Source organism: Vicugna pacos, chromosome 7 (assembly GCF_048564905.1).
Source record: "Vicugna pacos chromosome 7, VicPac4, whole genome shotgun sequence".
Classification (NCBI taxonomy): domain Eukaryota; kingdom Metazoa; phylum Chordata; class Mammalia; order Artiodactyla; family Camelidae; genus Vicugna; species Vicugna pacos.
In genome coordinates this window covers 77,675,652-77,689,142 of record NC_132993.1, presented here as the reverse complement: position 1 = coordinate 77,689,142, position 13,491 = coordinate 77,675,652, and the positions used below count along the sequence as shown (strand labels likewise).

At 40.3% G+C, this 13,491-nt stretch overlaps 1 long non-coding RNA gene across 4 annotated transcripts in view; it reads right to left on the bottom strand.

Annotated features, from left to right (window-relative positions):
• Positions 1-3,077: 3,077 nt before the first annotated feature.
• Positions 3,078-13,491, bottom strand: part of LOC140697452 (uncharacterized) — a 55,515-nt gene continuing 45,101 nt past the window's right edge. For 3 of the 4 annotated variants that reach the window (XR_012074579.1, XR_012074577.1, XR_012074580.1), the window contains 2 exons: positions 6,228-6,330; positions 3,078-3,185 (listed from right to left, as the gene is read on the bottom strand). This is a non-coding gene — a long non-coding RNA (uncharacterized lncRNA). Of the gene's footprint in view, positions 3,186-4,628; positions 4,714-6,227; positions 6,331-13,491 lie in introns of those variants that run through there. The other variant, XR_012074578.1, reaches the window with a different exon arrangement.

Below are 13,491 nucleotides of genomic sequence, written 5' to 3'. Positions count from 1 at the left end.
TTATGGCTAAGTAGTATTCCATTGTACAAATATACCAACTTCTTTATCCAGTCATCTGTCAATGGACATTTAGGTTGTTTCCATGTCTTGGCTAGTGTAAATAGTGCTGCTATGAACACTGAGGTACATGTGTCTTTTCGAATTAGAGTTCCCTCCAGGCATATGCCCAGTAGTAGGATTGCTGGATGATATGTTAATTCTATTTTTAGTTTTTTGAGGAATCGGCATACTGTTTTCCATAATGGCTGCACCAAACTACATTCCCACCAATGGTGTAGGAGGATCCCTTTTCTCCACAGAGATAGATGTCATTTTTGATTGACTCAGGGTCACTCAGATCTTTTTGTGGCTGAATGTTTTTGTTTATCCATGAGTGGTCCTTGATGGTATCCCTCTGCAGATGACTCCAAAATGACTTTGATTTTTAGTTCAGACATCTCTGTCAACCACCCAACCCACAGTTTCATTTACCTGCTGGAAAACTCTGCATGACTATATAGCCAACACCTCTAATTCAATCACCAAACTTGTCAGAAACAAAAATTAAGCTCTGCCCCCTTAGAAATGTTCTTCCCCCTCTGTTCTCTGTATCTGTAAATGGCATCACAACACCTCCTAGTCACTGGTTTAGAGTCACCGTTGACCTTTGCCTCCCACATCAAAAGGTGGATTAGTTGTTAAATCCTGTTGATTCTATTTCCATGGTGTCTTGCTGACATTTGTCCTCTCTGTGCCATTCCTAATGTCACCGTCTTAGTATGCACAGGCTGCCATGACAAAATGCCCCAGATGGGGTGCTTAAACAACAGAAGATTGTTTTCTCACAGTTCTGGAGGCTGGAAGTCTGAGATCAGGGTGCCAGCAGGATCAGGTTCTGGTGAAGGCTCTCTTCTTGGTTTGTAGACAACCTCCTTCTCGCTGAGTCCTCTCCTGGCCTTTCCTCAGTCAATGTGCTTAGAGAAAGAGAATGATCTCTTCTCTTCCTCTTCTTATAGATCACCAGTCCTTTTGGATTGGGACCCCACCCTCATGACCTCATTTAACCTTAATAACCTTCAAAAAGCCCTGTCTCCAAATACAGTCACACTGAGGGTTAGGGTTTCAACATGTGTATTTTGGGTAACACATTTCAGACCACATCACTGTACCAGGCTGTGTCTCTGTCACTTCTTGCTGGACAGTTGTCTTCTAATTAACCCTCCTGTCTCCAGTCTCTCCCATTGCTTGTTACACGTTATTTTGAAAAATCTTTTCTAGCTACCTTTCTGTTTATGTCACCTTCTACTAAAAACAAAAAACAAAAAAATTTCCAATGGCTTTTGTTTTCTGGAGAATAAAAGCTAACTTCATTATCATGAAATTCAAGGACTTTGATAATCTGATCCCAACCTAACTTCCCAGCTATAGCTCAAAGTCCCCATCATGCCGTTTATACAGCATTCGCCCTTCTCCTAATGTGCCTTTCAGTTTCCTGCCGCCACACCTTCACTTAGTATGTTTGCCCCACCTGGAAACCTTCACACATCCTCCCCAGTCAAAAATCCTACCTCTGGGTCAAATACCACCCCTCGTGAAGACTTCTTTGATCCCCTGGCCAGAAGTAATCACTCCCTATTTTGTGCGTCCTTTTGTACTGGCATTGTAACTTTTAATCTTATTTGTGGAATTCTGTGGTCTCCCTCTGGAAAATAATCTGCTCTAAGAAGCAGGTCATGGCCTGGCTTGCATAAGCTACAGCAGAATCCTTGTGGGGCCTCACACCTGCAGGCATCCAGTGAGTACTTGTTAATATGAACCATGAATCCATCAAGGGGAATTACAACATTTCACAGTCAAATACACATAAAATAGTATTTAAATCAGTGATTTCCAACTTAGGTTGATTGGAGCCATATTCTACTCCTAACCTCAGGCTTCAACAAAGATTTTATTTGAAGAAAGGGTTTTGTTGCCAAATATTTCAAACCATTGATCTTGTGTAACTCCTTAACTTTGTAAATGAGGCAAAGGAGGCCAGATGGAGATTGAAAATGACATTCCCAAGGTTTCCCAACTATTTAGTAGCAGAAACAGAATTAGCAAGTTTCTATCTAACAACTGATATAAACTGTATCAATTGGAAAGATGTATTTGTAGAGCATCTTAGTGACCTCATCTTTTTCTAAGACACTATCCTGCTACTGGGAAAATGACGATAACATTTGAAACGAATCATCATAACTCAGTGAGGGCACCTAAGGCTAAACCTTGTTAAATCATTTCTTCCAGGCACTCTTTGGTACTTCAAGACCTTGTTTTCTCAGGAAGAGATTTCGTTTTCTCAGGAAATGTGTTACTCTCCAGATCCTAACAGAATAAGCCTGTTGTCTTAAAAGGCTGGACACAAGCTAAAAATCACATAAGCACTACAAAATGTAAGGATCGAGCAAAGATCTGAGCATATAATATTCCCCATGATTTCTCAGAGACTACATCAAAGCAAGATCATACAATAATTAGGAAGTCAAATGTATTTACCGCTTGTGTGTGCTTGCACGTATGGCAATGTTATTATTATAATGGCATCTCTAGCTGTTGCTTAGTTCTTGATTTTTTATAAAATTTCCTTTAAGGCAGGCCCTAAATTCACAAGGTTTCCCCCAAATGAGGAAGGACTGAAGGGACATGGAAAGCTACCAAGAATATTGTTTTAAGTGCAATGTTACTTTACAGTAGTATTTCACTCTTAACAGCAGCTCAGCCTGACAAGGCTTATCTATGTATTTAAATAGAACCTGCCACTTAAAGGACTAGGAGCTCTGTGAAGCATACCTTTTTTGGTATGAAATAATCCAGGGAGGATGAGAAGCTGTTGGGAAGAGAGTTTGTTATCAATAATAATAATAATATGTCCAGGAGGCTACTTCCTGGTCCAATTTATGTATTTAGATTTGATTTCCTATTTTTGGAGTACATCCCAATGAATCAAAAATATTAATGCTGAGAGTTGCACTAAGCAAAATGAATAGGAATAAGCTTTGAAAGATATTTGAAATGCAACTATTTTCCAGGATTAAAAAAATGTGGCAAGTTACCTGTTTGACACAGATGAAGGAACTTTTCCTTTAATAGCTATAGTGGCTCTCTAAGAATTCATCCATGAAGTCAGCATTATTTAAAGCTCCTACTCTGTGCAAGATCCTGTCCTAGGAGTTAATGGTTACACAAAGGGACAGTTAGGGTAGAGGTAAAAGGACCCTGTCCTTATATCCTGGTTAGGGAGACTGACATTACACAAATAAACAGAAAACAAACTGCATAGTTACGGAGATACACAGGATGAGTCCAAGAGCATGTAAGCTGGGGGACCTAATTAATTTGGAGGTGAGTGGAACTGCACCCTTCTAGTCAACTGCTGGTATTGGGTACAGGCATGCCATCTTTTGCTGCTAAATAGGGGCAGAGGATGTTGGCAGCCCAGCAGCAGGGCCGTCAGAACCAGAACAGCTGACACGATTATGGGGGGACTCGTGACGGGCGTTGGCAAAATGTAGCCATCTTCCATAAAACTACCTCCCTTGAAACATTTCTCCCCACAGCGTGCGGGGACCCTCTCAGGTCCCCCCAGCTGGCTTTACTGTATAATTGCAGGAGCCTCTGATTATAGTGGGAAGTGGGACAAGCAGGTCAGTATTAGTCATGAAAAAAGTACTTGACGGTCTTATTTTTTTAAGCTGGCAATGCTTTGGTCATAAAACTTCATACATACTTTAAATTTAAAACAATTTTCCCAGTGATACAAAAGGAGAGAAAACTGGAAACACTCATAGTTGTAATATTTATCCAAGGCTGATTTTTTCTCCTTTCATTATTTACATATTGATGTTTCTTCCATGAAGTTCTATTCACTTTTATAGTTCAGATTTATTCATTATTAACGTAACAGACACCTAAATTTAAATGTCTCCACCTACCCTTTATACATTTTCTTTTGGTGATTGTGCGTTTTTATTTCTACTCAAAAAGAATGTTCTTCCTAAGGTTTGGATGCACTAAAATCCAGCTTATTTCTGTGTTCTTGTGTTCCGTGTTCTGTGTCGCACATCTCCTGACTGGTCTGCCCTCTTTCTGCTTCCCACTTTTTATTTAAGTCATAGTTCCCTGAACAGAAGAACTTTTCACCCTTTGTTCTCCATTCATGACTCCCAGAAAACTTTGCTGCTTGGCTTTCCACAAAAAAGTTATTTATGAAGCTATCCATCCTTCCACAAACGGAGATCCTAAACACCTACAACGTCACCGTTTTCAGTATCATCAGTGTTCTATATACAGCTGTCACACTCTGTCCATCCTCCCTTGATTCAACATCTGTCTCCGTTGGTTAATCTCTTTTACTCATGCTTCCTAAACTGTGTTTGAGTTCACTGACATCTCTCAGGCCAACCCCCACTCAATCAATTTACAAATAACTTAATTTTTCCCTTCAGTTCCCTGTCAGTTATCCAATCCTCTCCAGTTTTAGAAAAGTTGAACACATCCCTTTAAAATATGCATTCTCATGTCAGAGCCCAGCCCTAGTGACGGTTACTTCTCTTCTTTGGAAGTTGTAGGGGAAGACTGCAATGCTCACGGGGTGGGGGTGGGGGGCACGAGCCACAAAAAACCAGACAGGGGGAGCGCGGAATGCAGAAAACCAGGTTTGGCTCACTTTGCCTTTCTCGGTCTCAGTTTTCCCTATAAAATGAAGGAATTAGATACTAGATAATCTCTAAGATTCTTTTCAGGCCTAGAGTCCTATGATTCTATGTATGTTTCAACACAAATACTTCGCATCCTATACAATGTCTGCGCACGTTATAATTTCAGACTCTACAAGAAATCAACTCTGTTTAACGTTCTCTTTATTTACTCTCTCTCCCAATTTTGTTTTGCCTCCTTTTGCCTTTTAAAAAATCTTACTCTAAAAATCCTACTGAAAATCTTTCTTTTCTCACTCTTTTGGATTTTTCCCTCTTCTCTGCCTCAGTCCCTTCATAGTTGCTTACACTGAATCTAGAGCTACGTATTTTCCACCAAAATGAAAACAGAATCCATCCGTCCTTGTCATCCTTATAATAATATTATCTTTGTAGGCTACAACTTACATATGTTCTTTCTCTTATGCAGTGTACTGACCTTAAATCTGCAGCAAAATTTTTCAAAATAATATTTTAAATAATAACACATGAGATTATTTGAAAAACAAGAAAATATAAAGGAAAACTTAGGATTCCCCATATTCCCTATATCCAGAGACAACAGCTGTTATTTCTTAAAACAAGTTTGGGAACCTACTTTCTGTATTATTTTCTCCTGATTCTTTGATCCACAAAACAGACTGCCTCTATCATTTCTAATTCTGTCCTCTTTATTTACATAGCTGCTTTTTTCCCTAAACAAGAGACTTCCAATCTTTAATAATGCTCTACTTTCACCGATTATGCACAGAAATTTTTGCTTATTAATGTTTCATTAGCACTTTATCATGAAGTATATTTTCAGAATTTCTATTGTTATGCATATTGCAGAGGGTTGCATGAATATTCTTGCCTTATTTCAAGCTTAATCCATATGTATCGGGATCCTAATCACACTTTCCTAGCACTTTTATATATTTCACACAGTTAGAAAGCAACCCATATGCTGGCTCTATTTTTAAAAGATTTCTGTCTCATTGTATTGACTACTGTCTCTTCAGACAAAGTCACCATTCAAAGCTCTTTTTGGTCATTCTGTTATTAATTTTAAGATACTGGAAAGTCTAGTCTGTCATCTTTTCGTAGCATAATTTTAGGCCTGAGGTATTATTCTGGAGCTTGTTACTACTAGTCTTTGCAGTGAAATTATGACAAAATTTAAATCTGAATCCAAAAATGTCGAGCACCTCCAATTACGGTTATCCTTTTTGTTAGCTTCCTTAAATGAAATAGTCAAAAGCACTGGTGTCGTGTATTTTATTATTTCCCTTTTTTCCAGAATCAAACCGAACCTATCTGCCAAAGGCTTATTTTAACAGTAGGGGAATTATTTGCAAATGCAGTGGTAAGCCCATCTGTTCCAGGAACTCTCTTTTTCCTCCTGAACTTTATTATGCTTTCTAACACTCAGACGTTTGCCTCTGCCACTGAAAATACAGTCTCCTATTAGGAAAATAAACAGTACAATCCCAGAGCATTAGAAGGAGCCCTGTTTGCGCCCCTAATACTTACATAATCACAAGAGGCTCTCTTTTCAGAGCTGGACTGCATGGCCGTTAATCACTGCCTGGGAGTCTCCATGTCACTCACACGTTATTGCAGACTTCTCTTTCACCTGGGGAAAAAAAACACGAGGTAAACTCTCCTGCTGTTTTCATTGTCTCTTTTTACTGGTACTTATTTACTTGTTTACTACTTTCTTATTCATCCAGCTATCTGTCGAACCAAGGACCACTTTCTCCTCCATCTGACTTGTATATATTAGTCTGTCCCTCAGTAAAACTTAACTTGAGTCCGTACCCTCTTTCACCTTTTGCAAATTGCTTGCTTATTTCTTCTTGACTGTCCCTGATTTCTTCTTGATTCCCCTTCGGGTGCCTCCTTGGTGCCAGACTCCCTGCTTCTGCCTGCCTGCCTGCCTTCTCCTGTCTCACGATCTGACGTTTCTCACCAGTCTCACAGGCGCAAGGTTAGGCATTTGACTCAAAGACTCTTCTGATTCCAAGCACAAAGCACAGCCACTCTCTTATCCCACATTCTTCCTTGCTTGTTTGGGAGCAAATTATTGTCTTTTATATGGCACTGTTCAAAAAAATTCAACTTTACTTTTTATGGCATTCATATTTCTTTCATTTTGCTCTTTTGATGTTTGTCCACTGTTGAGTCTAAGAAGATGAAAGCTGAATGGAATAGGAATCAAAGCTTAGAAAAGCAATAATCCACGCTTACGGTGAATGACATCCTCAAATGTCAGAATCAGCAGAAAGGTCAGAAGACTTCCTCAGCCTGTATTAAACAAAACCTAAAGCTACAAAAGGAGAGGTTTACAGGGAGGCATTTCCACTTAGAAAGAAGGACTTGCGTCTTTCATAAAGGCCCAAACCACAGAATTAATTGACAGGATGAACCACTGCTCTTCATTGAGATTAGATCTTTCATTGAGATGGGCAATGACTAACTTTGGTTGTCTGACGGAGGCTGACTAGTCTCTGGTAGCTGTCTCCTCCCCAAATATTAACACTGGAATAGCAGAGCTTCCTTTAGCCCCTGGGCTCCCAGATCTTCCTGCAAAGACTGTCTCAAGGATTTTAGATGGAAGGATCAATTCTTGGAGCTTGGAGGCAGTTTAAGAAAACAAAAACATGATAGAGGTCTCAATATTTTTAAAAAAGCCTCTCTCTAAATATACTTATATCTGTGTATGTATCTGTGTGTCTGCATGGGTGTGTGTTTCACTCATATTTACGTACATACATGAGTGGGATTAGGAATAATGAGCATATTCTCTTGACTTCAGAAATTAGTGGCATAAAGAGTAACAGGGGAGGGTAAGGCTCAGTGGTAGAGAGCGTGCTTAGCGAGCACAAGGTCCTGGGTTCAATCCCCAGCACCTCCATTGAATAAATAAATAAACACATACATAAACCTAATTATCTGCCCCCCTAAACAGTAAAAAAATTAAAGGAAAAGAAAAGAACGATCATATCCTCCCACAAAATCTTGTTCCACCTTCATAAATAGAATGCTGGGCTTGTACAGACCACGATCTGATCCATCTGATCAGAGTGGCACTTTGCAAGGTTTTAAATTGTGAAACATTTTTTTCTTGTATCCTTATGGAAACCATGATGTTCTGTGCTCCAAATATGTTGATTTGGCATCTCCCTAACTCCTCAGGCTTCTGTGGTTTTTAGTTATTCTCTGAACATTTTTTTGGCTGTGCTGTGCAAGAAGATTTTACAAGCAGCATTTTTTTCCAATTACTCTTTCTCTCTTCTTTATTTCTGCCTTCCTTCCTCTTCTCTACTGTATTAACTATTGCCATGTAACAAATTACCCTCAAACTTAGCAGTTTAAAACAACAAACACTTATTAACTCATAATTTCTGTGGGTCAGGAATTCAGGAGAAGCTCAGAGGGTGCTCAGAGGGTGGAAATCAAGTTGTTATCTAGGGCTGCAATCATCTGAAGGCTGTTCTGGGGCTAGAGAATCTGGTTCCAGGATGGTGCACTCAAAGGGCTATCAGCAGTTGGTCTTGGACCCTCTCCGTAGGATTGCTTGAGTGTCCATACAGTATGGCATCTCATTTCCCCCAGAGCAAGTATCCAAGAGAGAGACAGAGAGCGAGGAGGAAGGCACCTTTCCTGTTATCACCTAGTCTGGGAAGTGATGCACTACTTCTTTGACCATAATCTGTTTGTTAGAGGCAAGTCAGTAAATCCAGCCTACATTCAAGAGGAGAGGAAGCTTGCTCCACCACTTGAAGGGAGAATTATCAAAGAAATCATGGGCATATTTTAAAATCACCATATCTACCTCCTTCCCCCTCTGTTTTTTGGAGTTCTTGTTTAATGAAAGAAAACTGTAAGACAACCATGTTGCTTTCTTCTTCTGGGAACCAAAACAGCATTTCCAGGGGGCAACAGAGTAGCAGAGGACCAGAAACTAGAAAGCCACCTGAGCACTCTGTTCTCTAGGTAAGGAACTTTGTAATCCTGGGTGAGCCACTTAACCTTACTTGTCTCAATTTTATGCATTGTTAAGAAACTTGACACTCTTTAAGTTTCCTTTTAAATTCAAAATTCTATTGTACTTTATTTATTTATTTTCCAGGAAAGTAATACCAAACATTTGTTCTTTCGCAGCCCTAAAGATTAAATTCCTAGCTCTTTGGGTCTTTATCACTATATAACTAGTAGTCTACATATTTGTGCTCCAGTTTTATTTATCTTTACCTGCCATTGGTAATAATATATGGATTTAAAGTCAACACCAGCCGATAGCACGGTCTCCACAGGAAAGAGACAGCATGTCCAAAGTGGATAACTGAGCAGAGTTTGTAACAGAGACTTTAGAATGGTGGGGATGGGATTTATGGAGGCCAAAAAGGGACAGTGCACTGTCTTAGAAATGGCAACACCAGGGAACTGCTACTATACCGACACTGAGAGCAGAAAGAGGGACAAATATCCCAACCTCGTTTTTCTCCTCTCTGCTCTCTGATGTCCCATTCATTGGCCAACCCAAACCTTAGCTGGTTTAGAGAGTGGGTCTAATAAATGGAAAATAGGCAGCACCCCCCCATGAGGTTAAAATTACATTTTGAACATGAAAATAGGAATAATCAAAACATTATAGATAAAACCATACCTACAGAGAGAGGACCCAACATACTGTGAGTACCCAAATATAATCTGGATAATCTGCATATTACCTTAGTGGGGCAAGACTGAATTGAGATTATATCTAAGAAAAATTATAGTTAATATATTGCACTGTGTCTAGAGAATTAATGTAGATAGAAGTCAGGAGTCTCTGAAAGGGTATTGAGAAGGATAGAATGTGACAGCTTCTCTAGCAGTGGCCAGAGGAATGGTGCCCTCACCCATGAACACCAGTATCTTCTGTGAGGCAGATAATGGCCGTAGAATGCAGGTGAACGCACCAGGCTGTCACTGCTGGGTGATGCTGGGCTTCAGGAGCATCCGTCTCATGACCCTTTGCTGTGATCCATTCTCTTTGAGCAACCCTTTGATGGTAATCCAACTCCTACCATGAAACAAATGTGCTCATCAGAGAATACAAATCTCCAAATCTTTCATATTTATTTCTTTTACTATAAATTAGTAAATAGGGCTTCTGGTGACTACATCTCTGTGAGCTTGGCTATGTCCAAGGTGTGTGCATCCCCAAGAGGTGGATGTTGCCATGGAAGCAGATCAGGTTTCTGCATATGCAAAGCCCAAGGCCAGCCCCTGGATTGGGGGCACCCTCCTCCAACACAAAAATGAAGGCAGCCCTGTGAGGACTGCCATGTGCACCTGCCAATCTTGGCACCACCACAGTTTATTATAATAGCTTGTTTAGTTGTTTGTAGCTAGGCTCTAAGCTCTGTGATCGACATGTCGATCATACTTTCTAGTTTATTGTCAGAGAACAAGATTAGTTTGTTGACATTTGTTGAAATGAATGAAGGAAGGAAGGAAGAAAGAAATGAACTTGTCGAGGTGTATGTGTGGATCTTTCCCCAAATTACCCAAACTCACTCTGAAAATTTTATTTAAGCTGCATCACTTTACACAACATCCTGCTGTACAGCTTGGCTGAACTCTTACTCTCCCTCTATACTCAGTTTCCTCGTGGGGCATCCTTCTGTTTTATCTTTCCCTGTTCCTCCTTTGGAGCTGGATCCTAATCTCTTCATCTCTGACAATAATTTTTTTGCTTCTGCCTTAACCTTTGTCATTCAGTTTAATCTCGGTCTGCTTTGATCATTTTTTTTCTTTTTTTTTCCTTTCTTCTTTCCTTTTTATTTTTTTCTCCTGTAAGTGGGTGTTTAGAATTTCTAGTTTTTTTTTTCATTTTCCCTTTTTTTGCTCCCATTTGTCTTTCCATTTCTGTTCTTCTTCCCTTGTTCTCATTGCCTTAAGTGGTCTTTCTCAGGCCCCTACCCCTTACTTTCTTCTATTTACTTCTCCGTCCGTATCAAGGGAGGCACAGTTCTCTTTAAGCATCTGTACGTCCTTGGTTACGGCTGCTGCCAAGAGCTTCTTCACCTCACTGCTCTTTTTTGGTTTTGAGAATTTATTTATTTATTTATTTATGGGAGTGCTGGGGATTGAACCCAAGACCTCTTGCATGCTACGCACGCACACTACCAGTGAGCTATATCCTCCCTCGGGGTTCTGAGAAATTAGATTTCATTTGCCATTTTAAGAAAGTCTTAAAATGCAAATTTTCAAAGATACATGAAAGTAGGGAGAATAATAGAAAGAATCTCTATCACCCAGCTTCAACAATGATTAACATTTGCCTATTTTGTTTCCACACGTGACCTTTTAAGATTATGTATTACTGACCTCTTTACCTCCAACCTGCAGGTATGAAGCAGATTGTATTCAAATGCCCTCTGGAGCCATAAGATGTCCAGGTGGAGCTGGCTGCTCACTGCTCGGCTCCCATTGCACACTCTGAACAAATCTTACGGAGGTAGTTCTCATCACGCTGTTCTGATATCATTTATGCTGGGTTGGGTTTTTTTTTCCTGTCCTAGACCATGAATTCTTGGAGGCTGGAAGTCTTATCTTCCTTCTATCCCTAGCACCTTGTACACAGTGCCTGGCACGTAATGGCTTTTAAGAAAAAATTTCTCGAATGAAAAAATACACTGCAATGACGTATCTCTCTTTCAAGTAAAATACTCAGGTATTCTGGGCTACTCTCCTTTACCTCTCCTTCCAACTGTTTTTCTCTGAGGCAATGCAGTTTTTCAGTCAGTTGATGTAAGTTATATGTTTTGATATCACTCATATAATGTCTACATTGTACCAATCATGTTGTTTCTAAATAACATGAACACCAACATTTATCTACACCTTTGTGCTGGGCACTGTACAAAGTCCTTTACAAATGTTATCTCTGTTCATCCTAAATCATAAAAGCCCACAAACTAGAAACTATTATCATCACCCCCATTTTCCAGATGAGGAAGCCATGGTCCAGGGAGAACAAGTAACTTGTCAAGGTCACATTACCAATGAATGGAGAAATCAGTATTTAAACCTGTATCTTTTTCATTCCAGAGCTTGAGCATCTAACCTTGATTCTCTGCTACCATGGAAATGGTCTTTGTCTTTGGTTGGCTTAGTGCTATTTGTGTCCAGCCAACAGCTCAAACTTTTTCTCTCTAGACATTGTGTCCAAAATAAATAAGAAATTGCTCTACTTGTAAGGCTCAAGTCTTGCTCTTTCACCCTTGGCAACTGAATCCTTGCAAAAATGCCTCTTGAAGTCTTCCCCAGTGAGTTTATAATCTGAGTTCCCACACAAAATCCTCCTGCAGGCCCTTGTTGATTACTTTTCATCTTCTCCCGATGACAAATAGTCCCTTGGATGGCTTCATGACCTACTCGCCTTCTCTCCAGGGACTGAAAGTTTTTTCCTTCTCCTTGTGGAAGCACAAGTCCACACTACCAACAGGACACTTCTTCCATCTTTTCTTTTTCCTTTTTGTTCCTGAACTCTACTTCTGCCTTTTTCTTGTGTCAGCACTTTAGTCAAACTGGTCTTCAGATCTCCCTGTCTTGGGCTCACATACCATCGTGATCACATCTCTGAGCAGTAAAGCAGACATGTTTTGCCATGTTCAGTATCACTTTGGGGCATCACCCTTCCTGGTCATCCTTCTCCAACCCTGTGTTCTGGTACAACTGGCCTCCCTGCTGGCTCTAGAGTGGGCATGTGAACCAGATCTGGCCAACTGTATCCTTAATCACTACAACTGTCGTAGTTAGATCAGGATGGGCACGTGACTGATGATGAGTCAAGCAAATCCCTTAAGAGGACTTGTGCTTTTAAGCATGTCACTCTTTCCTGAGATTGTAGAGACTGAGGACGAAAACTGCTGGTGGCCATCTCTGCCACAAGCAGAGAGCGCCTGTTTGAGAATGGAGTCTTCACAGATAATGCAATCTAGAAAAATGCAGGGATAGATATTCTTGATCCCACAGTTTACAGCTGGAATCAAACCACGCCTAAAGTCACCCCAACCTCTGAATGTGACAACCATCAACGGGAGAACACTCTACAGAGTAGATCTCTACACTGTTATTAGGAGAAAGAGAACGGCCCTTTCATTATATGTACGTACTGCGGGTGACTGAGTGTTGAGGGGAGACAGACATAAAAGCCGGAAGTTTCAAACCATGCCCGAGTTAGACTGAGGGGTTCCATGGAAGTTCTTTAGGGGACATCATGGAAATCGGAGACCAGGACTAAGAATAGCTCTGTTATTTGTTTTCTATACTGGGCTTTAAGGTTTCTGAAGGAAGGCTCTGATGCTAACAAAAGTAGAAGCAAAAATCCTTTGAAAATCGTTGACATAACGTTTATATTCGTTCTAGAAATCCAACTTCTTCTACTCTCTGACTTCTGCCTTGCAGCCTGTTTTGGCTGAATTTCTACCCCCAACCACACAGTCATTTAATTGCATTTCATACTTCTTTCTCTTCTCCCTCTCAGGGCTGATAAAATCAGGCATTTCCTCCACATACTTGTCTCTCCTTTTTCATGGGTGTCAGCCAACTCAGCTGTTCAGCAAAATTCGAATTCAGCAAATATTTATTGAGGGCAAGGTAGTGCTATGTGCTGTATTTTGTAACATTCGTGAGTTCTTTCAGCTCCCTGAGAGGTGGATTGCTGTTTATACTTGTGTTCGATGAATGAGGTGAAGAGATCATCTCAAGGGCCACAAGGCAAACTGTTGATAGAGCTGGA